General features: G+C 43.2%; 1 protein-coding gene across 2 annotated transcripts in view; it reads right to left on the bottom strand.

The window, feature by feature from the left end:
- TMCC3 (transmembrane and coiled-coil domain family 3) overlaps positions 1-26997 on the bottom strand; it is a 289849-nt gene that overhangs the window by 226298 nt on the left and 36554 nt on the right. The window contains exon 1 of one of the 2 annotated variants that reach the window (XM_019446447.2): positions 20104-20213. The exons of the other annotated variant lie outside the window; for it this stretch is intronic. The gene's annotated coding sequence lies outside the window, so the exon portion shown is untranslated. Of the gene's footprint in view, positions 1-20103; positions 20214-26997 lie in introns of those variants that run through there. 2 annotated transcript variants of the gene reach the window in all.

Raw genomic sequence — 26997 nt, 5'->3', positions numbered from 1 at the left:
GCTCTGCACTGAAGGCACAGGGCCTACCTGGGATTCTCTGTCTCCCTCTCTCTCTGCCCCTCCCCCACTTGTGCTTTCTTTCTCTCTCTCAAAATAAATAAAAAATTACAAAATATATACAAAGACAGCAGGCATAAACAAGATTGCATGTCACACCATAAATACTGAATATTTTCTCAGGATTTCTTTTCTTTTTTTTTTTTTAATTTTTTCAATGTTGATTCATTTTTGAGACAGTGAGAGAGCGAGAACACAAGCCACGAGCAGAGGAAGGGCAGAGAGGGAGACACAGAATCAGAAGCAGGCTCCGGGCTCTTAGCTGTCAGCACAGAGCCCGACGCGGGGCTCAAACCCACAAACCATGAGATCATGACCTGAGCTGAAGTCGGACACTCAACTGACTGAGCCACCCAGGCGCCCCGATTTTCTCAGGATTTCTTAAGCATTCTCCTAAAGTGAAGACTGAGGCATTTAAGTCCAAGCCTGCTTCACTGTGGTTAGTTCACACTTCAGAAGTTGTTAGATTCTGCATTTGGTATATAACCCTGAAGGAAAGTCCTAACAATTATTCTTTCTATCCTGGGAAGAAGAAAAGCAAATTCTTTAGGAGGTAGATGGGAAAAATGCACAGCTTCCCAGCCTCTGCTATCTCAGGTATTCAGTTTATCATCATGATTTGAAGAAAATTCCAACTACAATGATAACAGCAAAAATAAAATTTTACTTTTTTAATGTTTATTCATTTTTGAGAGAGAGAGAGAGAGAGAGAGAGAGAGAGAGCACGCAAGTGCGAGCACATGAGCGGGGGAGGGGTAGAGAGAGTGGAGGACAGAGGATCTGAAGCAGGCTCTGCCCTGACAACAGTGAGCCCAATGCGGGGCTTGAACTCATGAACCATAAGATCATGACCTGAGCCAAAGTTAGATACTCAACCAACTGAGCCACCCAGGTGCCCCAAAGACAGAATTGTAAAGGCCTTAAAATCCAAGTCCTTGTTCTGAGCCAGGACAGGAATAAGGGCCTAGTACCTACTGCCTCACTTAATCTTGACTACAACCCTGTGTGGCAGATGTGGAAAATGAAGCTCAGAGAGGTAGAGGAACCTGTCTAAGGTCACACTGCACAAAAGGGATAGATATCAAACGCCGTCTCTAAGTAGGTAACCATACAATTTATTACACACCCATTTTGTATAATAAATGACACGTTGGGGAGTGAAAAGGGGGTGTTGTTACAGCAACGGCACCAGGAAGACAGGTGTAAACCGGGACTGTCCAAGGCACACGAGGACATGCGATCGCTCCAGTTCTAGCTTTCCAAGGCGCTGTTGTAACCTTCCAGGTTTAGACACAAGTGACTGGGGGGCTGGTCAGATTTTGGATCCAAATTTCTGCTGTTCACATTCTTTCGGGGTGGAGATGCACCTCCCCTGAAGGATATTTATAGTCCCTTACCCCTTCCTCTTCAGGACAGCTGCAAGACCTGGGAAGCATCCCAGTAGCATCCTTGCATCCCGCACAGCAGGTTGGAGAGGATCATAGTATGCATCCCCGAGATTCATAATTAAATTAGAGCAACACTCCTCCCCCCAAAGCATCTGAACAAGCATCGCCTGTTCAGGGCTGCCAGCAGCAGAATTAATGTCCCATTCACTGGAGCAGTCACAGCTCTGAGAGGCCGAGACCACATTCTCTGACTGGGGGGTCTGCAGCCCCCTCCTTCAGCAGGTCCCTTGAGACCCCCAGCCTCACTCCTATCTGCCCACATGTATGCTCACACTCTGTCTCCCCCTACCCTCTCTCTCTCACACACATATACACACACGATAGTTTTTTTTTAAAGAAACGTTTTGTCATTCATAAAGAAACACCACTGAAGATATGTTCACTTTTCTGTATGTTTCTTGTAAGATTTTTATTTTTAAGTAATCTCTACACTCAACGTGGGGCTTGAACTCCCAACCCCGAGATCAAGAGTCACACATTCCACTGAATGAGCCAGACAGGTGTCCCTTTATATATGTTATACTTGAAGATAAAAGGTTTACTTTCTAAAAGTCTAAAACAAAACAAAACAAAACCCTAAAACTAAAGCCTCTTTTAGTCAAGTACTCTGTTACCTGTACCAAAATTATTTTCACTGTTAAACTGTGTGACCTTGGACCTTGGGCAAGTCCCTTAATTTCCGTGTGTCTATTTATCTGTAATATCACCTAATGTTGTAGAGTGGACATAAGAAGCACTGGATACAAATCCACGAAACATGCTTAGCGAGTGCTTGGCTCACAAGTAAGCCCTGAAAAAATGTTAGCTGTCTGACTTAGTGGTATTCCACCCTGGGACTTCTATCTCTATCATCTCTGGACAGGGCAAGGGCGAGGGCATACTGAAATGGACAAATTCATCTAACCCTACTGGGGGGCAAAGGAAAGGAATGGGTGAACCCCTTCTGGAGGACAATCTGGCCATATGTACCAAGACCCCAAAAATGTGCGTACCCAGTAATCACGCTCTGGGAATCTATCCTAAGGAGATGAGGCATGCAAACAAGATTCATGTCCGGCATCGCTGTTACTTATGTGCACTTGCATGTTATATATAAAAGTCAATATGTGGAAACAGTTTTTATACCAGGAAATCGTTAAAGAACTTCGAATGACATGGGAAAGTTGAACATAAAAGCAAGAGGACAGGGCGCCTGTCTAACTCAGTGGGAAGAGCATGTAACTCTTGATCTCAGGGGATGTGTGTTCAAGCCCCATGTTGGAGACAGAGCTCACTAAAAACAAAATAAACTTTAAAAGCAAGAGGCCTATCCATACCCATTAAAAAACAGTAATATGCATAAAAAAGATTAGAAGAAATTAAACCAAAATTTAAGCTAATTAGGAGGATAGTGCTACAGTAATCTACATTTTTTCCTTATACTTTTCTGTATTTTTAATATTCTGTAAGTTTATATTACCATTTATAACCAGAAATATAAATGTTAAACAAAGAATTTGTGTCCTCCCAAGGCCTCTGAGGTTATGGCCAACTGCAAACGATCATATCTGACGAAGGACACTACACAATGGAAGATGCCTGAAGGAAGGTGACTGACAGTCTGGCAAAAGGCTTGAACAACAAGCCACAGAAGAATGGCAGAAGGAACGGGATGTGCACCCTGAGGAAGCTGTCATGTGGAAGAAGGATTACACTCACTCCACTAGGCTCCAGGGGGTCGAACCAAGACTATGGGCCAAAGGTGTGAGAAGGGGAGCACGAAGATTCAGCTCATGAAGCACACACACTGTGTGATCATGCTATCAACCTCAGGCTTCCTTCCTGCCCACCAGTAAGGAGCTCCGCCAGAGGTGGCCAGTGGATTCTTTTGTGAGCATGTGGGCAACAACACAACACCGTCCTGAGTCCATCCTCTACCAGCCTCCCAGACCAGTGCACTGTGTGCACAACCAACTACATGAGTCAGGATCCCTGAAATTCATACAATGAACATGAGCCTGGGCTTAAGTACCTGGCTCTCCTTTTAATCTCTCTCCCATGCCCTGTAAGCAAGTGTCCTCAGATTTTACACGTATTGGGCCATTTCTCTCCATTTTTTCTGCCTGACCATCTTAGCCCAAGCTGCCATCACCTCTCTCTTCCATGGACCACTAAAAATGGCTTCCTAACTAGTTTCTCTTCTCTTTCCACCTGTGCCTCCAGTCCATTTGCTACACAGAAGCTCGAATGGTTTTCTTAGGCTAAAGTAAAAAAATGATTCACACGACCACAAGACTCACACTGGAGACTCCAGACTTTAACAGGGCCCTTTCTCACTTCCCCCCGCACTCCAACCAAATTGGCCACCTTTTAGGTTCCTCTTTTGCACTCAACTCTTTCCACATGCCAAACTACTCCATCCCCAACTGTCTTGACCCCTCTGGAACTCAAACTTCAGGTATCATTCCCTAGTTTAAATCTCACAATGGCATCTCAATGCCCTAAGGATCCTTCACGTGGCTTATAGGATTTCTGTGAGCTAGCCACAACTAACCAGTCAGCACCTATAGCCTCCAGGCTCTCAATGAAAGAGAATGCCTCTGAGTCCTTCAAATGCACCAGCATTCCCTTGTCCCTTGGTTTTTATGCATGTTGCTTCTTATGCCTGGAAAAATCTTGTGGCTAATTCCTATCACCTTTAGGGTTCAGCCTAAATGTTACTTCCTCAGGAAGCTGTCCCTTAGCTCCAGATACTGGCTTAAGTGTCTCTGTGTGTGTGCCTACACCACCTGTAATTATTCCATCATATCATTTATTATACACCACTGTAATTTTATTTCCTGCTATTTGGTAAACTATATGCTGGCAGAGATGGCATCTGTATTGCTCAGAACTGTTGAGTTAATGACTTCATTAAATACATGACTTTCCCTCCATGAATGAGCAAGTTAAGGTAAAAAAAAAAATAGGAAAATAACAGATCTCAATAGGAAATATTCTAATAAGTGGTATTGTCTTCCTAGAATAATGAAGCAAATCTGATTTCACTCAATTACCTTGTCCTAAACAAAGGTTCATGGGTTGTCACTTTTATTTTCACTACTTGGCACAGTAATTATTTTCCACCAGCATCTGAATGCCCTGGGGCAATCTTCAGTATGCACACAAAAGAATCAATAGGTACTAAACAGACTAAAAAGATGTATAACACTGAATTCATAAAATGGCAGGATATACAAGGAAAGTAAATCAGGAAAACACTGCTAGACATAGGAGTAATAAGCAAAAAATAAATCTTCCATAGTCTGCTTCCCTAAAGCCATAAATAGCTCCTATGAATTCGATAAAATTATTCATGCGAAAGACCTTCAGAATCCCAAACCCTGGTCTGGGTCCTGGCATGGATTCAGGGTCGAAGTTACAACAAACAGGGCCACTGCCCCGTGTGCCTGTACCTGATGACCTTATGGAGCCATCATAACTAACTCTGGATTGCCTACCTCCAAACCTCTTTGTATTTGAGAAAAATACACTTCCATCTCATTTCATAGTGGACAGTTTTGTGAGAAACATTGTCCTTTCCACTTATCCCAAGTCAGTCTATTTCAATGCACTGGTCCTAGCTCTCTACTCTGGAGCAAGGCATCCCAGTTTGCCCCCCTTTACACCTCAGCCCTACAAGTGTCTAGAAACGCCGTGGGATCCACCCTCACGGAGGAAAACCTCAGTGTCCATGTAACCTTGGGCAAGTTGCCTAAGTGTTCTGTGCCTCATTCTTCACCTACAAGGTAAAGGAAGACTCCTTCCTTTTCTCTCTCTTTTCTCAGAAATATTGCTCACAGGTGGGGCGCCTAGGTGGCTCAGTCAATTAAGCATCTGACTCTTAATCTCAGCTCAGGTCTTGATCTCAGGGTCATGAGTTCAAGCCCCACACTGGGCATGAAGCCTACTTAAAAAAATATACATATGTGTGTGTGTGTGTGTGTGTGTGTGTGTGTGTGTGTGTGTACAGAGAGAAGAGCAAAAGTTCTTGAGTCAGATGGAGGTTCAAATCACTGCATGGCTATGTGATCTTGGGCAAGCACTTAACCTCCACGAGCCAGTTCTCTCATCTTTAAAATGCCTTGCTTCGCAGGGCACTGTAAGGATCGGATGAGATAGTGAACGTGAAGCACTTACCATAGAGGCTGATATTCGTAGGCCCAGGAGCTCTCGCCACAAAACAGCAGCTATTATCATCTCCTTTTCCTCCGTGTAGTACTGTCAGCTATGGCAACAGCAGCTAACAATTACTAAGCACTCGTCTCGGGCACTGCCTAAGCATATTTGACAAACATAAGTCATTTAATTCCCACATCCAGGCAAACACTAATATAATCTCCATTCTACAGATGAGGAAACTGAGGCATGAGATGCCAACTACCTTGCCGAGGTCACACAGCTTAGAGAGGCGAGTCCAGTCAATGTGACTCCAGAGCCCCTGCTGTTACTGCCAGAATACGCCATACTGCTGGCTATCTATAGGCACTGTCATGTCTCCCCATGCAATGTGAGAGGTTCCTCAGGGCATGGCCTCCACCGTCTACTTCTCAGTGTCCTCCATAGCAGCCACCAGGGAATCTTACCCACCACAAGCCCTTCGAGTCCCTGTGGTAACAGATTAGCAGACAAGTGACAACAGAATCAATTAACCAGTTTCCAAAACACCTACATTGTCAGATGACCTCGCGGTAGACCATTTGTCTCCTGAACCAAGATGGGCCTAAAGTGAGGCACCAAAGGGTCTGTGCCACAGGAATGGAAGATCCCTCCACCCAGAGCACAGCTCTTGGACGTTAAGAATGAGATCCCTAAAGCCTTGACAAACTCTGAAAACAATTCTGACCAGTGTATATATGCTTCTAGAGTCTGAAGTGTCTGAGTTTAAGGCCTCTGTCTTTCATTTAAATTAAAATACCTGCCAGAGAGAATGAAATGCGCCCCAGAGTTTCCCCCTCGGCACTGATGGACCACGGAACTATTCATGCTGTTATTATCAGGGACATTTCTGAGTATATCACCATGCAAATAAGGGGCTAGGGAATGCAGGTGATAGGACACAAACCTCATCAATACAGAATCTATTAATTTGGAACATTATCATTCATAGTTCTGAATTTTATTTTAAATTATCTATAAAGAAAAATGACATGAATAACTGAATAAACACAATCAATTCACCCATTCTATTAATACTTATGTGAATCTATCATGGGCCAGCACTAGAGTAATAGTCATAGATGTTATTCCGTATAATTCTCTTTAAAAGAGAACTCTTTAGTGCAGAAAGTTATGTCTACAATTCAAAATAAGTTTTAAGTCCAGAAAATTCAATTGTGGTATATTCACACAATGGAATGCTATGGTAACATATTCATAAGAAACTGCTGAACAGAAAAAGCAAGAGGTGGAACTCTCTTTAAGTATCCCATTTGTACTAAAAAAAAAAAAAGATGATGAAGAAGATACATACACAAGTGAATATGCAGTGATATGATTGGGAAGGCTAGTCAAGAACATCCAACGGTCTGAGATGAAAAAGGAATTTTTGTTGTTGTTGTACTACTGTAATGTGGAGTTTACCATTTTCACGTTGTTTTCATAATATTAAAGTTTACTAAAAGAGGCTAGCATGAGTTATTATTTATTGGCTCATGCTGAGCACAGCATCTGGCACATAATTGGAATTTTAGTATTTAGTGCACAAATGTAAATAAATGATGCTATTCATTACCATTTAACACATTTACATTTTCTATTCACTATATCAGGTTCCCACTCTAGTCGTGCAAGTGAAAACACACTGGAGTGAGTCCAAGTCCCTGTATGTGTTTAAAGAAATACAATTGCAGTGAATCTGAAAAATATTCTGTAACTCACACTTTTCCTTTATGCTCCCAGCCCTATTCTCTCTCGAGCTCTGCTCTACACTCTACACACACACACACACACACACACACACACACACTCTCTCTCTCTCTCTCTCTCTCTCTCTCTCAGGAAAACAGTTCACTGACAAAAGAAAAAGAATTAAGAAATGCTTTGCTGCTGTTACTAAAAATTCAGGTTGGTCAGTAATGTTTTTTTAACCAGATGCTGATTTGAGGAAGGCAAATCTATAAATATGCATTACCACTTAATTGGCCCTACCAATTAATTTTTCATGTATCTTTCGAAAAGCGTTGGTACAGATTCCTTTGGAAAAAATCTGCACCATTTCTAACAGTAAGCACACAGACGTTCTGAGCACTGAGAGGAACCCTTAATGCACCCTGCAGGCCTATCAACAGCACTACACTCCGGGTTAAGAAGTTCTTAAGGTACCCGGACAGGACCAGGCTCTCCTGCTGCAGCAGTGACAGCAAGCCGGGAAAATGGAAACTGACAGTGCTTGTTTTTTTCAGTGATGATAAAGGTAGAACAAATTATGTATCTGCTGTGAGTGTGCATTAGGTTGTTTTTTTTTGTTGGACTTCCTCTCCCAGTAACAGCAACTAGGGGGGAAAAAAAGACATCTGGTAACTTCTTTAGGGAAAATCATAACAGATTTGTGGGTGTAACTCTACTCAATCTGTTTTGTAAATAAACCCCAGGCAATGGCATCAATGAAAAATCTTTTAAAAGACAATTTTAATAAGAGCAACGTCCTGGAAACTAAAGTTTTGATATCCCAGTAACTCTAAGAACCATCCTGTATGGAACTCATTACGTACTGGCACAGTGCAAAGCACTGGGTAGGCAAGTGAAAGTTTAATTCTCACAACTCCATGAGGTGTCACTACTATCCCCATTTTGTCGATGAAGAAACTGAGGCACACTGAGATGAACTTATCTGCCCAAACTCACACAGCTAGTGAGCAAAAGAACTGGAATTCACACCCAGTTTGGAAGAACCCCAGGGCATTCTGGAGCATAACATTCCAACAAGCTCAACAAGCCTATCAGAGAGAGAACAGTAAGAATTAGAGGGACAAGGAAGGAGCTCTCTTTATGCACTGAGAGAGCAAAAGGCAAGCTGAACCCTGCAAACCACCCCACCCCCTAAAGTGGAATATATATAACATTCCTCAGGTACTAAGAACAAAGGCAGGGGAAAAACAAAATGTTCAGCTGATAAAGATCACAGTCATGTAGGACTTGAAACTCCACAACTGTCTGTAACTGTCTTACTGATCTACAAGAAAAACACAATCTCAATAACAGTCAGACCTCCAGGAACCTATAGACTTGGTTTCCTGGAGCCCTATCATCACCTTCACCTCCACAGGACAGAAAACCCTGTGAAAAATCAGCCACTCCTCATAATCACAAGGCAGTTCTTTCTGCCCACGGGTCCTGTCCCAGTGCTATAATCAAAACACCTTTTTGCACTGTAAAACGTCTCAAGAATTCTTTTTTGACTGTTGGTCTTGACGATTCCACATTACTATGACTTCGGCACTTAAGCACAGCAGGCCAGGTATGGCAGGCAGAACAGCAGGCCTGGCACTCGGAAGCCTGGGGTCGTCTGGCTCTACAATGAGCAGACCTGCTTGCACCACTTAGCCTGTCCAAGCCTTGTTCTCTTCAGCTGTAAGACAAGGCAGCTGGGCTGGAATACACTTCAGCTCTAAAACTGCACATCAAGTATAAACACAAGTATATAGAAATGATCTGGCCGCAATGGTAGAGAAGAAAGTTGAACTGTACAGAGCGTACAATTGAGCACATCATGTCAACTTTGCGAGAAAAACCCTGGCAGATGGCATCCATCAGCAGTCAGCCTCCAATATAATTGCAACAATGACCTCCAGTGGCCACTTCTAAATCCAGCTGTCAATTTTTGGTCATCTCTGACTGATCAGCGGCATCTGATAGAGCACACTACTCTTTGAAACCTTTTCTTCACCCGACTTCTAAGAAACTAGCCTCTCCTCAATTTTCCCCTACATCACTGGCTGCTCCTTCAAGTCTTCTCTGCTACTCGATACTCACAGTCCCAGCCTGTGCAGGGCCCCAGGGTCTAGTCCCAGACCTCTTTGCTCTAACATTCTTGCAATCCACATGCTGATGACTCGCATGTATCTATCTCCATCCCGGAACTCCTGGCTCTTACATTCAGCTGCCTACTCAGCACCTCTGCTAGGATGTCTAACCGGCTGTGTCCCCAGATGAGCTCCTACATTTCCCGAGTAAAGGGTCACTGCAGGAAATGAACACTTCGCTCTTTTGGGAGCTCAGACTAGGGGACCTTAAACCCGAAGTCTTTACAATAGTTTGCCGGTCCTTCTTGGACATATCCCTGCTCACTCCCCAGTTATCTCTCAGATCTCTTCTCCAGTTACTCTTCTCCACCCCCAGCCACTCTAGCCAGCCAAGCTTATGCTCTTACCATACTTGCTACTTAGAACACTCCCCTCCCCCGCCCCCAGCCCCATGGAGTCCCACCGGCTCATTCCCTCACCTTCTCAGGAATTTGTTCAAGTATCACCTTTCAGTGAGGACTTTCTATTTTAAATTGCAACCTGCCAGGGGCACCTGGTGGCTCAGTTGGTTAAGCATCCAACTTTGGCTCAGGTCATGATCTCACGGTTGGTGGATTCGAGCCTAGTGTCAGGCTCTGTGCTGACAGCTCAGAGCCTGGAGCCTGCTTCAGATTCTGTGTCTCCCTCTCTCTCTGCCCCTCCCCTGTTCATGCTCTGTCTCTGCCTCTCAAAAATAATAAATAAACGCTAAAAAAAATTTTAGTTGCAATGTGCCCTTAGGGCACTCTTTTTGCCTGTCCTTGTTTTATTTTTTTTTTTAATATTTATTCTTAAGTTAGTTAACATACACTATAGTTTTGGCTTCAGTGGAATCCAGTGATTCTTCACTCACATATAACACCCAGTGTTCATCCCAACAAGTGCCCTCCGTAATGCCCATCACCCATTTTCCCCACCCCCATCGACCTCAGTTTGTTCTCTGTACTTAAGAGTCTCTGATGGTTTGTCTCCCTCTGTTTTTATCTTATTTTTTTTCTTCGTAAACGTCTACCATGTGATAAATACTATATTCCTGTATTCCATTACTGCCTATATTCTCTAACTACCACATAAGATCCAAGAAGGGGGAAGGGTCCGTCTTGTTCACCGATTATCTCCAATACCTAGAAGAGTACACACAACGTAGTAGGCATCCCTTCTGGAAAAAAATGCTTCAAACTACTATCTCCACGCATAGTTTGTGAAGGGTAGCAGAATATGCCACCCCAAAATATGCTACTTTAGAAGAAGGATTATTTTTGAGCTGAAGACAACTGAGAAGAAGCAGATACAGAAAAAAATTCTCTGCTTTCCCCCTATTTGCCTAAAAAGAGGACCTGAATTTGTCAAGGTGCCCCCATCCCCTCTTTACCAGGAGGAATGGAAGTTAATCGCCAGAGGCACTAGACCCTCACCAGCCCAGAGAAGGCACCAGAGGAATCTGTATTAACAACCTTACTAAAACTAACCCTTCTCTACCATCAGTTTCCCCGTAGATTTGCCTTCCCACAACTTGCCACAGTAGAAGCTCAAAGACCTTTTGTCTAGCTGCTTCTCTAAACATGTACTGTTCTTTGGTAAGATGGTACATAACCCCAAGTTCTAAGTGCCTCTTTCAGTTACTCATCTGCAGGGCTCCCATATGTATGCATAATGCTCAGGGTAACATACTCGTTTTTCTCTTGTTCGTCTGTCTTTTGTCAGTCTGACATGCAGGGCCCCAGCTGGAGATCCTATGAGGGAAGGAGGAAAGTTTCCCACACCCTTACATTTGGGTACATCAAAGAACACACCGAGAAACAGAGGAAAATGATGAAAGCCTGTCCCAGATGCTAGTTTCTTTTCCTCTCCTCTAAAAATAGTGACCACTTTGGGTTCAAGGAGAAGTGTATACTGTGGTGTCCCAATTAGACTTCACAGTCCCAAATAATAAAGAAGTATAGTATCTTTAAAATAATGTTTTAAAAGTATCTAAAGTAGGATCAGTATGTTATCACACACCGATTGACTTTTAACATGTGTATGACATCATACACACATTTTTTCAAGTAAAGTTGGGGAACTTGGATTCCTACAGCAATCCTGAAACTGTCTTTACGTATCAATAGCCTATAATGCTATATAACTGTAGCAGATTATAGTGTCTGATTTTTCTTTCGTTTTTGTTTTGTTTTGGTTTTTCAAATTTGAAATCTGTCTTTCACACATCAGGGTTCTGTAATGGCAAATGATGGTCACCAAGTAAGCGGTCAAAGTTCAAACACACCATGAAAGAGCCTGGATCTAAGTCCCAGGTCCACAACTAGACCAGGTCTTACTATCTAGAAGAACTCTGCCGACACACTGGGCTTTTCTGACCTTTGGCTTGCTCACCTGTGGAATGGAGGCGTTAGACCCCTAGTACGATTTCCATGAGGATGAATGAAATGCTCCACATCACACACTCAGGCAAGTGCTTGGCAAACAGGAAGCACTCAACACATAACAATTTGTCATCTTCAGACTTCACCTGCAGACTCTGGCTCTCAAAGACCTTGTAGACCCCAAACTGAAGTCCTACCCATTGCAGTAAAATATTCCCTTCTTCAGTTTATGCCTAATGAAAATGCATCCATTTTACAGTAAAGATAAACAAATCAAATCACCTTAAGTGCCCTAATAAGATATATGAATGCAGATCTTAAAGATAAAATTCTTGAGGGTTAAGAACTGGCCAATGGGTAAATGAACCAGTTCTTCCCAAATAACAAAGAGGAACTATAACAATATCTTTAAAATAATGCTTTAAAAGTATCCGAATTAGGATCAGTGTGTTGTTTTCATATGCAGAAGGAAGTAGAGAACAGGAAGAAAAGAGGAATCGTAAGAAGAAGGTATTTGCAAATGATGTATCCAATAAGGAGTTAATATCCAAAATACAGAAAGAACTTATGCAACTCAACACCCAAAAAACAAATAACTCGATTAAAAAGTGGGCATAAGACCCAAATAGACATTTCTCCAGAGAAAATATACAGATGGCCAACAGACACATAAAAGAAACTCAACACCACTCATCATAAGGGAAATGCAAATCAAAACTACAGTGAGGTATTACCTGACACCTGTCAGAATGGCTAAAATCAAAAACACAAGAAATAACGAGGGTTGACAAGGATGTGGAGAAAAAGGAGCCTTCCGTGCACTGCTGGTACGAACACAAATTGACGCGCGGTGGAAAACAGTATGGAGGTGCCTCATAAAGTTAAAAACAGAATTACCATACGATCCGATAATTCCACTATTGGGTATTTACCCAAAGAGATGAAAACATGAATTCAAAAAGATACATGTACCCCTCCGTTTAATGCAGCATTATTTACAATAGCCAAGATATGGAAACAGCCCACGTGTCCATCCACAGGTGAATGGATAAAGAAGATATGGCACACATTTACAATGGAATATTACTTAGTCAGAAAAAAGAATGAGATCTTGCCATTTGTAACAACATGGATGGAGCTAGAGAATATAATGCTTAGTGAAATAAGTCAGAGAAAAAAAAATACCACATGATTTCACTTAGAGTGGAATCCGAGAAACAAAACAAAGAAAAAAGAGACAAACAGACTCAAATACAGAGAACTGGTGGTTTCCAAAGGGGTGGTAGGTGGGGGTAGGGGTGAAATAAAGGGGATGAAGAAAACACTTATCTTGATGAGCACTGAATAATGTATGGAATTGTTAAATCATTATATTGTACGCCTGAACCTAACACACTGTGTGTTAATTATGCTTCAATTAAAAAAGAAGAAGAGGAAGAAGGAAGAGGAAGAGGAAGAGGAGGAGGAGGAGAAAAAGAAAAGACACTATGTAGAAAAAGTGTGAATTTGAAAGGATTACTTCAGCATTCAGGCCAGTGTCAACCTTATTCCCTTTTTAAGTAGGGTTATCGTAGAGATAAATCAGGAGGAAGCTATATATTCCACAATACCAATTTACTAATTGGTACACCTGAAACTAACGTAACATTGTGTGTCAACTACACTCAAAACAAAACAAAAAAACCCACCAACTACAATAAATAGCACCCACACAGCTTGCATCTACCATGTGCCATGCACTGTTCCAAGTGCTTCATGTGTCCTGTCCCATTTCACATCCTCACAACATCCTCTGAGTGGGTAGGAAACTAGGGCACAGAGAGCAACATGCACAATGTCCAACAGCTGGCAAGTGGCAGAGTCAGGACTCCAACCCAGGCAGTGCAGTTCTAGGGTCTGTGCTCAGAGCCACTCTGGTACACTATCCCTGATTCATGTTCCCTGATTTCAGAGAGGGACGGGTCTTTTGCTCCTAACCCTATGTGATTCTGAAAGAGGTAAATTTGCCCCCTACCCTACTCTCAGCCACAAGTATAGTCATATATTGTGACTCAGAGTAACCAGGCAGAGTCTACCTCTGAGATTTATTCTGCTGAAGCTAGGAGAAAAAAACTATCCTTCTCCTCTCTTGGACTGAGAGCTGCAAGGTTATGACCCCAATGCGGTGAGGTCCCTTGTACCCCACTACGTGGAGGCACAAGGAAATGCTTAGAGCATGGGACCAGCCATAGACAGGGACCAAAATGGAGATGGATAGATAGAAAGAGGGGTGGGGTAGGCTATGTGAGTCCCTGGATCTTGCTGTATCTGAGGCACACTACTTCCTGCTTTTCTAAGTTCTGGTAGGCACAGGGGAATAATAACCAATAAGACACCATCTTTATTCTTGAGGAGCTCACAGTCTAAGGTAGGAGAGCACATATGAAAACAAATAATTACACTACAGGGAGCTAGCTGGTTAATAGAATTCCTGCCATGGGACTTTTGCACTTGCTATTTCCTCTCCTGGAAACAGTATACTCCAAGATCCATACACTGGTATATGAAGTTCCTAAGGCTGTTGTCAAAAAATATCACAAACTGGGTGGCTTCAACAACAGAAATTTATTGTCTCAGATTTCTGAAGGCTCAAAGTCCAAGGTCACAGTGTCTCTTTGAGGGCTATGAGAGAGAATCTGTTCCATCCTGCCCTCCTACCTTCCAGTTGTTTGCTGGCAATCTTTGGAATCCATTGGCTTATAGATCTCTGCCATCATCATCACGTGGCATCATCCCTGTCTACTGTCTGTCTCTAGATTTCTTTTTTAAATTTTTTTAAAGTTTATTTGAGAGACAGCAAACATGAGTGGGGGAGGGGCAGAGAGAGAGAATCAGAAGCAGGCCTCACGCTGTCAACATAGAGCCCAACACAGGGCTCAAACTCACCAACTGTGAGATCATGACCTGAGCCAAAATCAAGAGTCGGACACCTAACCAACTGTGCCACTCAGGCGCCCCAACATCTCCTTTTTAATAAGGGCACCACTCACATTGGATTAGAGGCCTATCCTACTCCAGTATGACCTCATCTTGACTAGTTTCATCTGCCACTACCCTATCCCCAAATAAAGTCACATCCTCAGGTACTGGGGGCTAGAACCTCAACATGATTTTCCTACGGGACATAATTCAAACCATAACATCTGGCCTCTGCTTACCATTCAAGTCTCAATCCAAGTATTATCTCCACAGACAGGCTGTTCCTGATCTCCAAATTGAAAGTGGCTCTCCCCCAGGAACCAGTCACTCTACCTAACTGCCCTATTTCATTTTCTTCATATACTTAGCACTACCAGAAATTACTTGTTCATTTGGTTTTGGTTTGTCTCTCCACACTAGAATGTAAACCCTATGAAATCAAGGATTTTGTCTTGTCCATTTATCCAGCGCCTAGAGCAGTGCCTAACACATGGGGGTGGTTCATTCAATACCCGTTGAATAAATGAATACATGTACCAATAAATATCACTTGTCCATTCATAAACATAATGCCAGAGAGTGCACGACTATGAATGAAAATAAAGCAAGGTAAGAGGACAAAGACGTGCCACTTTCAATGGGGTGGCAGGGAAGGCTTCAGAGACACAACAATGAAGCAAACCAGAGATGGTTTCAAAGACAGTGAGGATGACTGTGAGTTGACAGCGTGACTGGAGTGAGCTCCAGGCATGACTAAGATATGAGGAAGAGTGGGGACAGCGAGGAGAGGAGGCGTGCCATAAAGGAAGCCGCGAGTAAAGGTGCCTGCATTTACTACCCTGTCTGGACCTTCGGCTTACAAAGCACTTTGATATTCCTGGCCACATAAAGTGCTCCCTTATTCGTGAAGTTGTCACAAGAGTCCTGAACCCCTCCCTCTCTGTCCCCTGGCATTGTGTTCTTGCCTCTGCTACAGCATTTCCAGCACTTTTGCACAATTGTAAGTTTTCTATCTTACGTGCCTCTTGGCCCCCTCCAGTGAGCTCCTTGAGGGCAGGGACCCCAGAAGTTACTCAGCAGACGTGGAAGGAAGGGAACTTTTGGCTGGCACTCCTCCTCCCTGTGGACGCTCCTTCTGCCATACAGACCAAGTTTTTCCCATTTAAAAACAAGGCTTTGGGGAGTGACCTCATGCAAAATGGCACAGCAGGAAGCTCTAAGAGTCGTCCCTCCACCAACATGGAAGGAGGTGACTAGAACCAACTACCTGGGAACCCTGGAGCCTGACGGACGCGTATGACAAGTGGGGCACAGGCTGCTGACCTTTTCTAGGCGAGCAGGGTGGGTGAACCAGCCACTGCCGCCACTCCTCAGCCCTGCGCAGCTGTGGGGAGGGAAGGGCAGCCCACGGTGCCAGAACGGCTGGCTGGTTCGGGGTGGACGGTGAGGACCTCGCCTCCTAACAATCTGGGGTTGTGCATTTTGGTTGGAAAGCCTGTGTCGTCACTGCTGCTACCACAGGATATGTGACAGGAGATAAACTGTCATGTTGCTACCCAGAGAGCCAAAATGTTTAGCCATGGGATTTATACATTATTAACTCATTTTTTTCCCAACAAATACTGAGTAGCTTTAATGTGCCAAGCACTGGAAATACAGGAATAAACAAAACGGACAAAAATCGGAATTTACATTCTAATAGGGAAAGTGATGGTTCGCTGAAGCGTGAGGGAGGGTGGAGGCAGGAAGGGGTGTATCGTTCTTATCTTGAGTCACTCCAGGCCCCTCTGATTTGGGACCATATTATCGTATCACATTTTACCCATGCCAGGTCTCCTGGCCTAAACGTAAAGACCATGCAAGTTAATTCCTTAGGTCTCTAGTTGCTTCTCACCCCGACACCCAGGCCAGAGACCCAGAAACCAAACGTGGCTCGCAGTCTCTTGGTCAGGTCCGGAAACAATCACATAATTTCTCCAACAATAAAGATGATATTTTGTTTCTTTGTTTAATTAGAGCTGTGTACCTATATATTTTTTTTTCTCAAAAAAAAAAAAGATCTCCATCTTCCCAGGATGATTTAACTGGATTCCTGCCTGAGGCAGAAGCTAAAACCACTGTCCTCCAAAAGCCGACTTCCTGATGTGAGCCTTGGTTCAGACAAGTCATTCAAGCTCTCTGAGGGTCAGTTTCCTAGTCTGTTAAGTGGGACAGTAAAGCGTCACCTCATAGGGCTGTGTAGATGCTTCGATAAGGCAAGGATGTGAAAATGCTTAGAGCAACACCTGGCACATACGAAGAACTCAATATACGTTACTGGAAAAAAAAAAAAAGAAAGAAAAAGGAAAAGCTTCCCAACATCCTTCCAGCCCATCATTTTACTGAGAGAGCATCACTATCTGTCAAGTCACACAACCCAACAAAAGAATATTTCATTATCACAGCACACTAAGCAGCAAGGCAGATTTGGGGAGTGGGGGTCAGGGGAAGCAGGTTCCAGGTGATAGTGAGCGTCTGGGGTGGCTGCTAGATTTGGCTTCTCCAACAGCCCGGGGCCCTGCTTACCAACTTGAAATGTACCTTTGCGCAGAATCTCCCAGGGAGACTCTTGCCTCCTCCCCTTCTCTCCTCCTGTTTTCCTTTAAAGCTGATTCAACCAAGGGAAGCAAGGCCTCATTTTTCATAAGAGCATTCTCCCCACACCTTGACTTTCTTCTCTTCATTTGCATTAGGAACAGTACATCTGACCCTTTATTAAGGCAATGCTGGTGGCTCCTTTCGCAGCGTGTGATTCCCTCTCCCTGATAGTCCCTCTCCCCAGCAGCCAGAAGCCTGAGTTCAAGAGTAGCATGAAGCTATGACCTGAGGCTGACTGCTTTGGGAGGAATCAAGCAAGGGCTGCAGAGCAACTCAAAAGTCATCTGATGGACCCATTATGCTAGGAGAAAGAAGTCAGAAAAAGACCAAGTGTGTTCTCACTTACACGTAGAATCTAAAAAAAGCCAAAGTCATAGGAAAAGAGAGTAGAACGGTGACTGCCAGAGAGTGGGGAATTGGGGAGAGGTTGATCAAAGGGCACACACTTCTAGCTGTAAGATGTGTAAGTTCTGGGGATCTAAGGTACAGCACAGTGACTGTGTCTAACACTAATGGATTATATGCTTGACAGTTGCTGAGAGTAGATTTTTTTTTTAAGGTTTATTCATTTTCTGAGAGAAAAAGTGTGAGTGGGGGAGGGGCAGAGAGAGAGGGAGACATAGAATGTGAAGCAGGCTCCAGACTCCGAGCTGTCAGCACAGAGCCTGACACCGGGCTCAAACTCACAGGCTGCAAGATCATGACCTGAGCTGAAGTGGGACACTTAACTGACTGAGCCACCCAGGGGCCCCAAGTAGATTTTTTTAATGTTGATTTATTTTTGAGAAAGAGCACGAGAGGGGGAGTGGCAGAGAGAGAGAGAAATAGAGAATCTGAAGCAGGCTCCAGGCTCTGAGATGTCAGCAACAGAGCCAGATGTGGGGTTCAAACTCACAAACTAGGAGATCAAGACCTGAGCCGAAGTCAGATGCTTAACCAACTGAGCCACCCAGGTGCCCCAAGAGTAGATCTTAAATGTTATCACCACACACGCAAAAAAGTAACTGTGTAAGGGGATCAAGGTGCTAACTAACCTTATTTTGGTAGTTATTTTACAATACATACACTTATCAAATCATTACACTGTGCACCTTAAATTTACATGTATATCAATATCTCAATAAAGCTGGGGAGAAAAAAATCATCCAAGACATGTGGCATCTCCCCAGCTTCTTGTCCCACTGCAGCCTACAGACCTTTTCGGTTAGACTTTTTTTTTTTTTTATAAATAAAATGCAAGGGGCGCCTGGGTGGCTCAGTCGGTTGGGCGGCCGACTTTGGCTCAGGTCATGATCTCGCGGTCCGTGAGTTCGAGCCCCGTGTCGGGCCCTGTGCTGACAGCTCAGAGCCTGGAGCCTGCTTCAGATTCTGTGTCTCCCTCTCTCTGACCCTCCCCCATTCATGCTCTGTCTCTCTCTGTCTCAAAAATAAATAAACGTTAATAAATAAAATAAAATGAAATAAAACGCAAGAAACCACCTTCCCTGTCATGGCCTAAGAAATGACAACTGTTGGGAGGATTACACCTCCTCCCCAAGTGATAACATCTCTATGAGAACAGGGTTGGGGGGCTCAGTCATTAAACACAGAAACTGGCCCGAGAACAGGCTGTTGAAAAAAACACGTTAAGTAAATTCCATTTTTACAGCATTGGCTGACATCTAAAAATTCCAAATTAGAAGCTATAAAATGTATGACAGGTATCTTCAGAACAAATTAACTGTGGGGTGCCTGGGTGGTTCAGTCAGCTAAGCATAGGACTCTTGATTTCGGCTCAGGTCATGATTGTACGGTTCATAATTCAAGCCCCGCATCAGGCTCCACAGACAGTGTGGAGCTTGCTTGGGCTTCTCTCCCTCCCTCCCTCTCTCTCTACCCTTCCCCCCTTCACGTGCACATATGAGTACTCTCTCTCTCCCAAAATAAATAAATAAACTTAAAAAAAAAAAGAACGTATTCACTGCAAAATCAATTATGTGCCACACACCACTTGGGATTTTATGAAAATTAGCACGATCTCAAAATTGAAGAAAATGTACTATACAGTATGCTTTGTTATTTTCATTGGTATGAATACAGACCCAACACTTAATTCTCGCCTTCACTATTATAAAGTGCCTACAGTATTTTCCCATTTTAAAGTGAGGAAAATAACAGCTACCTCACTGCATTTTTGTGAAGATTAAATGAGTTACCATATTTATATCCTCAGAACAGGGCCTGTCAGATGGTGACTACTTATGAAACGTTAGCTATTATTGTTGCTGTTGTTATCAGGCACTAGCCTGGCTGACACTATTAGACCAAGTTAAATAGAAGTTCATTTACTTAATCTGCTCAAAAAAGTATTAATAGAAGCAAGACACACATATAATCCATGGTCCTGACAACAAAATTTGTCCTCAGAGCTTCAGATGTCTTCTAAAAGCCATTACCAGATCCTCATCACAGAGGAATTGCCTATAAGTTGCTTATTTCTTAGAATGTGATTGTACCTTGAAGCAGAAACATAGATTTAGTAGACCCGAAACGTACGCCAGAGAGAAATGAATTAGCAACTTCACTAAAAGGCTCCTTTAAAAAAGGAAAAAAAAAAAAAAAAAAGACAGCAATTTTTACCTTCTCTTCATGCCAGATGATGTTCCTGATTCCATAAGATTTGGGGCACCTTTATCTGATAAGGGCCCAAGAGTTTATGAGAGTTTCAAACGACCACGCTCTGGGTTAAAAATAATCAGTGAGAAACAAAAACTGAGAAACAAGTGAGAAACGAAAAGCAGAAGTATGCTCAAGACTGCTCCATTTGCACTCTCCCACAGTGGGTGTTTTCCTGTCTATCAGATACCATCCTCCAGCCCAGCAGTTCCCTAATGGGTGACCTACAGGCCACAAAACCACAGGATGCCGGGCCACATAAGGGTTTTAGGGTCTGGTGAGCTTCTCCTCCTGGAAAGCTACAGTGCCGACGGAAACCACAGACCCCCTTTTCCAAGGAACATTACTAGAATCCAGGTTTTGGAAATGCTGAAACAGCCTAAAATTAATCACTTCATTCCATTGAGGAATGACTGTGGGCTCATTCACCTGGCCAGGCAAAGCCAACACTCACTTAAAAGCAGATGGAGAAGAATGTTAACCCCATCCATACACACGGCCCCTCATTCGTTGCATGATTTCACATTTTGGATCAAGTCAAAAAGAAACTATCCTCAGGATTGATCTGGGAAGGTATAAATTATAGGAATGGTTTACGAGAAGCCATTCTCATAAAAGAAGTGATTTTAGAAGACGTGTAGAATAATGGGGCTCAGTCGGTTAAGCATCCGTCTTCGGCTCAGGTCATGATCTCACGGTTCATGGGTTCAAGCCCCACATCAGGCTCTGTGCTGACAGCTCAGAGACTGGAGCCTGCTTTGGATTCTGTGTCTCCTCTCTCTGCCCCTCTCCCACTCATGCTCTGCCACTCTCTCTCAAAAATAAATAAACATTAAAAATTATTTTTTTAAAAAGATTTGTAGATTAAGAGAAAGGAAGAAGATGTAAGAGCAAACCTGTCAACAAAATGAATTTAATTCTCCTGTTTTTTGTGTTTTTTTTTGGTTTATTTATTTCAACAAAGCAGGGAAGGGGCAGAGAGGGAGGGAGGGAAAGAGAGGGAGAAAGAGAATCCCAAGCAGGCTCCACACAGTCAGCACAGAGCTCACCAAGGGGCTTGATTTCATGAACTGTGAGATCATAACCTAAGCCGAACCCAAGAGTCAAACACTTAACTGACTGAGCCACCCAGGTGCCCCTCTCCTACTGTTAATTTTTAAGTCAAAGAGAAGACTGCAGGTGCATGGCAACCTGATCAGAATATGTCCAAAGTCATCAGGAAGAAACCTACTGATGTTAGTTTAGTGGGGTGACAAACGGAGAGGAATATTCAGGATTCTTTGTCAAACTTTGTCTGGAAAAAAATTCCAGAATCCGAAATATCTGTTTATATTATAGGTTTCCCTTTTTTTTTCTAGCACCCGATACATCACAGAAAATTAGGGATTTGGGGAAACATCTTGCCACCCCTCAGGCCACAGTGGTATTCACCCAACCATAACTGCCCAAAATGGCTCCACTTCTACCCTTCCTAATGACCAAATGTACGAAGGCACAGCATCAGCAGAGGGGAAGCTGAAATTCCTGAAATAATAAGAACACAGAATAAAGCCATCTTGGGTTATGTAGTTGTTTCCCAGAATTCAAAACCACTCAGAATCTTAAGCCTGGGTCCCCTAAGTGGGGCAGGAGAGGAGCTGGGAAGGGGCTGCTTAGCTGAGGTTATAGAAAAGCTTTATTCCACAGGCTCTGCAGTTGAACAGAAAGTCATATAAAAGTGCCCATTTTGTTCCAGCACTGTCCAACTGAACCTTCAGTGACAATGAAAATGTTCTGTACAGACAGCGTTTAACATGGTAGCCACGAGCCACATGTGGCTATCCAGCACTTGAAATGTAACCAGTTCAACTGAGGAACTAAATTTTTTTATTTTAATTCATTTTAGCTTAAATAATCACATGTAGCCTGTGGCTTCTGTATTTGGTAGTGCAACTAGCTCATACATTTAATATTCCAACAACATGAATTCCACAAAAATGGAGATGGTTGGGGACCAAGAAAGGTTCTCCGGAAGTCCTGGGAAACGGACTATTTGCCTTATCAAAGAAGTAGGGAAGAATCAAGTCTATTATCTCATGAATCTCTAAGTATACTAGATTTAAGACAAGCATCACTCCCATCTTACTAAATGGGGAAACTGAGATAGAGATTCAACTAATTGATATAAACAGGAACTGCTATTTGTGGAATCTCTACATGTATGCAGGTTTTTACATGCAATCGTTTACAACCATCTTCCAAGGCAAACATTACTGCCTCTCTTCTCCTGGTGTGGTGACTGAAGTTCACTAAGGTTAAATGCTTAGGAAAAGCCACACAGCAAGTGAAGCTGAGATTTGAACTCAGAACTATTTCTAAAGCCCAAACAAAATACAGCAAAAATCAATTCTCCCTTCCATATTTAGTCAACAAGTATTTTTTGAGCCTCTGTTATATGCACAACAGCATGCTAAGTGCTTGGGAGGGGGGAATACAAAGATGAGGAAAGAAAACCATTGATATCACTGAACCTCATAGTTGTGTGGGCTTGCTATTCTTCTCTAACAAGGGCCATGAATTATTCAATTACTCACAGCTAGCTCCTCTTGTATATTACAGCAATCAACTGGTCTGGAATAAAAAATAAGCTAATATTTTTAGCACTTCAAAAACACGCAGAACTAAAAGCACATGTGACGAGAGAAAAAAACAGATAAAATAGACTTCATCAGAATTAAAAACTTTGGGGCACCAAAGGACACCAGCAACGAAATGAAAAGATAATCCAGAGAATGAGAGGAAATACCGGCCAATCACGTATCTGACAAGGGACTCGTATCCACACTGTGTTTTTTAAAAAACTCTTACAACATAATAATAAAAAGACAAATAACCTGCACACATTTTTGGGTGTCCAGCTCTTTTTGGTCTAGGAGTGGAATACCAGATCACACAGTAACTCTATGTTTGGTATTTTGAGGAAGTGCCAAACTGTTAGCAAAGTGACTGCACCATTCAACAACCACAACAGCAAGGTATGAGGGCTCAAACTTCCGTGCAACCTCACCAACACTTGCAGTTGCCTTTTTCATCTTAGCCATTCCTGATGGTAGGAAATAATATCTCAGTATGGTTTCATACGCATTTTCCTAACAACCAGTGATGCTGAACATCACTTCTTGTGTTTACTGACCATTTACTTATCTTCTTTGGAGAAATGCCTGCTTAAATCCCATGCCCCTTTAATCATATTCATTACATAAGTCCTATTCAGTTCAAAGAAACATAATGGAGAGGAAAAACACATTTTTTCTTCTATTTATCAATACAATTTCTTCAGGTATCTCAAAATGTGAAGCTATAAATGCCCAGATTCTCTTATAATGTGCCAGGTTGAAGGTGGGGACTGTGGGCTCACCTGAGTCTAAAGCCCAGTTCTCCTGCTTCTAGGTGACCTGGAGCAAGTGACTTAATCTGAGCCTCAGTTTCTCGTTCCTGCAAAACACAATTCACACACACACCTCAGAGATGTCTAAATCAGCAGGCTATCTAGCATGTGGTGAGTACTCAACAAATGCCAATGTTACTGTTTTATCAACAACATGGCATCATTACTGTTGTTACAACCCCAGTTCCCAAAGGAAGCCTGAAAATGTGACTGACACATATGTTTTCCGTGTACATTTAGTGCTTCATTACTGCTCTACTCAATTTAATTCAGACTCACAATGCCCAAACATAAACAGGGCTCACTGTCACCACCACTTGTTATCCCAGGGACTTAGACTTTGAAATAAGGCCCCCAAATATCTCACTGGATAGGACAAAGGCTGCCCTATCCCCTGGCAAAAGCAACAGGGGATATTTCCCAAGTCAACAATAGAAAAAAAATTTTTTTTAATTTTTTTAAAATGTTTATTTATTTTTGAGAGAGACAGAGACAGAATGCGAGTGGTTTAGGGGCAGAGAGAGAGGGAGACACAGAATCCAGCAGGCTCCAGGCTCAGAGCTGTCAGCACAGAGCCTGATGTGGGGCTCGAACCCACAAGCTGTGAGATCATGACCTGAGCTGAAGTCGGACACCTAACCGACTGAGCCACCCAGGTGCCCCAGAAAAAAAAATTGTTTTTAATAGGTATGCTTTTGTTGTTTCTAGGAGAACTGAATGAAGAAGAAAATGTCCGCATCTCCTCAGAGATGGCTGGCAAACAGGGGGAAAGAACACTAGAAAATGAAGCTGCCAGGGGGAGCTGGCAGAGGAACATGAGTACCACCAGTCTCTGTACCAGAGGATCACCAACACCCACGGAGCAAAGTAAGGGGCTGTGATATAGCTGGAAGCCAACCAAGTTCAGGAACCCCCCTTTTTTTTTTCTTTAAGTCTACATGAAAAAGGAAGAGAAACTGCACAGGAGTGAACTCTCTCCTCTGTAGGACAAACATCCGGTTCTCCTTTCCCTTTTGCCGAGCAAGGGTGGTGGAACAGGAGCCTGGAGAAGTATCTGCGGTTCCAAGCGGACCACACCTCCTTACCAACGTCAGGTAAAGTGCAGCAGTGACCTCAGGCTTGCCCAGGCCACCCCACCAGCCCAGCCACACACACTGCCCGCCGAAGAGCCCAAATCTTCCAATAGCTCCTTCTAGCCACACATCTCCAAAAACATCTGGGAAGAGACAGCAACACTGTGCACTAGTGAGGAGCACGTGTGCTTTGGTCTCCACACTTGTTGGTTAGGCACAAGAGCCCCAAATCTCAAAATATTAAAAGGAAGTATGTCATGGGATTTGCCTATCACAAGGACCTCTTTTAGCACCCACGAAAACCTCACAGTCTCTGTGGGGACTTCTCCTGGTCACTATCTACCTCCTCCTCAGTAAAATAGGGAGAAGTTAAACAACTTCCTCACAGGAATGTCTGCTGGGGCCAAATGTAAGTGCTCCTGAGATCTGAGTGGATAATAATGTTCTTGTCCTTCCGGGTCTGTCCCTGAATGCTGCCTCTGTTTTGCGTTTTTCCACAATAAAGGCATAGAACTTGAGAGCTGAGAAGGCCCACAGGAGCTGAGAAAGCTGAAATAACTTACCACAGGTCACAGAGAATGGAAGGGGCCGAGACAACACTTAACAATCAGCTTTATCCATAAAAACTGGAAAGTACATTGTTCAGATTATAATCCACTTTCTCCTTTAAGAGTATGTCCCTGACCCGGAACTTAAGTGCTCACAAGGGAAATGTCAAGGGAATTAGGAATATGGATTCTGAACCAATAACAAGGTTCAAATTCAGTTCTGTCCCTTCCAAAAGTGTGTGGCTTCAAGCAAGTTCCTAAACCTTGCTTTCCTGATCCATCACAAGGGGCTAATAAAGGCACCAACCCTGTAGACTACTCTGAGAATGAATGTACCAATATAATTTCCAGAATAGTGTCTGATGTAAATACTAGATAACTCATCATCATCATCATCATCATCCTAAAACAGAGGGGAAATGAGAGTGAAAACATTGGGGATTACATGAGAAAAGACAGAAAGTGTGTGGTCACTAAGTAGGTAGAGCACCACTTAACTTAAAAAATGTAAACAGGGGCGCCTGGGTGGCGCAGTTGGTTAAGCGTCCGACTTCAGCCAGGTCACGATCTCGCGGCCCGTGAGTTCGAGCCCCGCGTCAGGCTCTGGGCTGATGGCTCGGAGCCTGGAGCCTGTTTCCGATTCTGTGTCTCCCTCTCTCTCTCTGCCCCTCCCCCGTTCATGCTCTGTCTCTCTCTGTCCCAAAAATAAATAAAAAAAAAACGTTGAAAAAAAAAAAAAAAAAATGTAAACATACACCAAAAGTCATCTTAACCGTGGCTAGTGGAACAGTGAAACAAGAACAGGTTATAAAACGTTAGGTACAATACGACTCCAATGATGTTAAATAATCATATCTGCACACATACGTATTCTCCAAAAAGAAAGTGAAAACAACAAATGACATGTTAGCAACAACTATCTGGGCAGTGGGACATGGATGGCCCTTACTGTCTTCTCTATTTCCAAAGTCTTACGCAGCAGATGTGTATTACTTCGGAAGTCAAAATAAATGTATGTTTTAAAGATTATTTTTATTTTTTAATTTTTTTAAAAGTTTATCTGTTTTAGTAATCTGTATATCCCATGTGGGGCTTGAACTCACAACCCTGAGATCAAGAGTCGCACTTTCTACTGACTAAGCCAGCCAGGCACCAGTAAACATTATTTTTAAAGAAGAAACTTGATAACAAGCCAGGTCTCAAAAGGCTGAAGGGCTATTATAAGCAGATGCAATGGGATAGGTGGAATCCCTTAGAAGCAGTGTTTGGGAGGGGAGACCAAGAGAGGGGGAGTAGGGGGAAACCTCAAACCACTATGCAAATATGGAAGGTGATGCTGGAAAGTAGCTGGTCGGGAGGGGCAGGAACGAATTTTAAACAGAAAAGGAGAGTCATGATTTCCTCAGTCCCTCATTTACATGAGAGAGATTATGAAGACCTAGAAAAAAGGCCAAAAGAGAATCCTGGAGAAAGCTTATCAGCAACCCACTTGCTTTCCCTGGCTAACACAGAACAGTCACCAAAATAAAAAGCAAAGATCAAAATGGCTGGAAAAAAAGGAACCGTGGGTCCCCACTGGGAGCAAGGCTGGGATACACCATCTGGGTTTGGTGCTCTGAGCCACTCTCCAAGTCTGAAATCATCGCCTGATCCCAGGAAAGACCAAGAATTTCCTTCTTTTCAGCATCCAGATGGAGGAAAGAGACCTGCCAACCCCAGGCTACTGACAGACACAAACCAGGGCCCAGAAAGAACTCACCGTGGGGTCCAAGAAGGCTGAGGTAACTGTGGCATCTTTCTCTGGAAATCT

The sequence above is a fragment of the Panthera pardus genome, unplaced genomic scaffold (assembly GCF_024362965.1).
Source record: "Panthera pardus isolate Hobbes unplaced genomic scaffold, ASM2436296v1 HiC_scaffold_6, whole genome shotgun sequence".
In the NCBI taxonomy this organism is placed as follows: Eukaryota; Metazoa; Chordata; class Mammalia; order Carnivora; family Felidae; genus Panthera; species Panthera pardus.
Note: the sequence above shows the minus strand (reverse complement) of the source record. Positions and strands in the feature narration are given on the sequence as shown.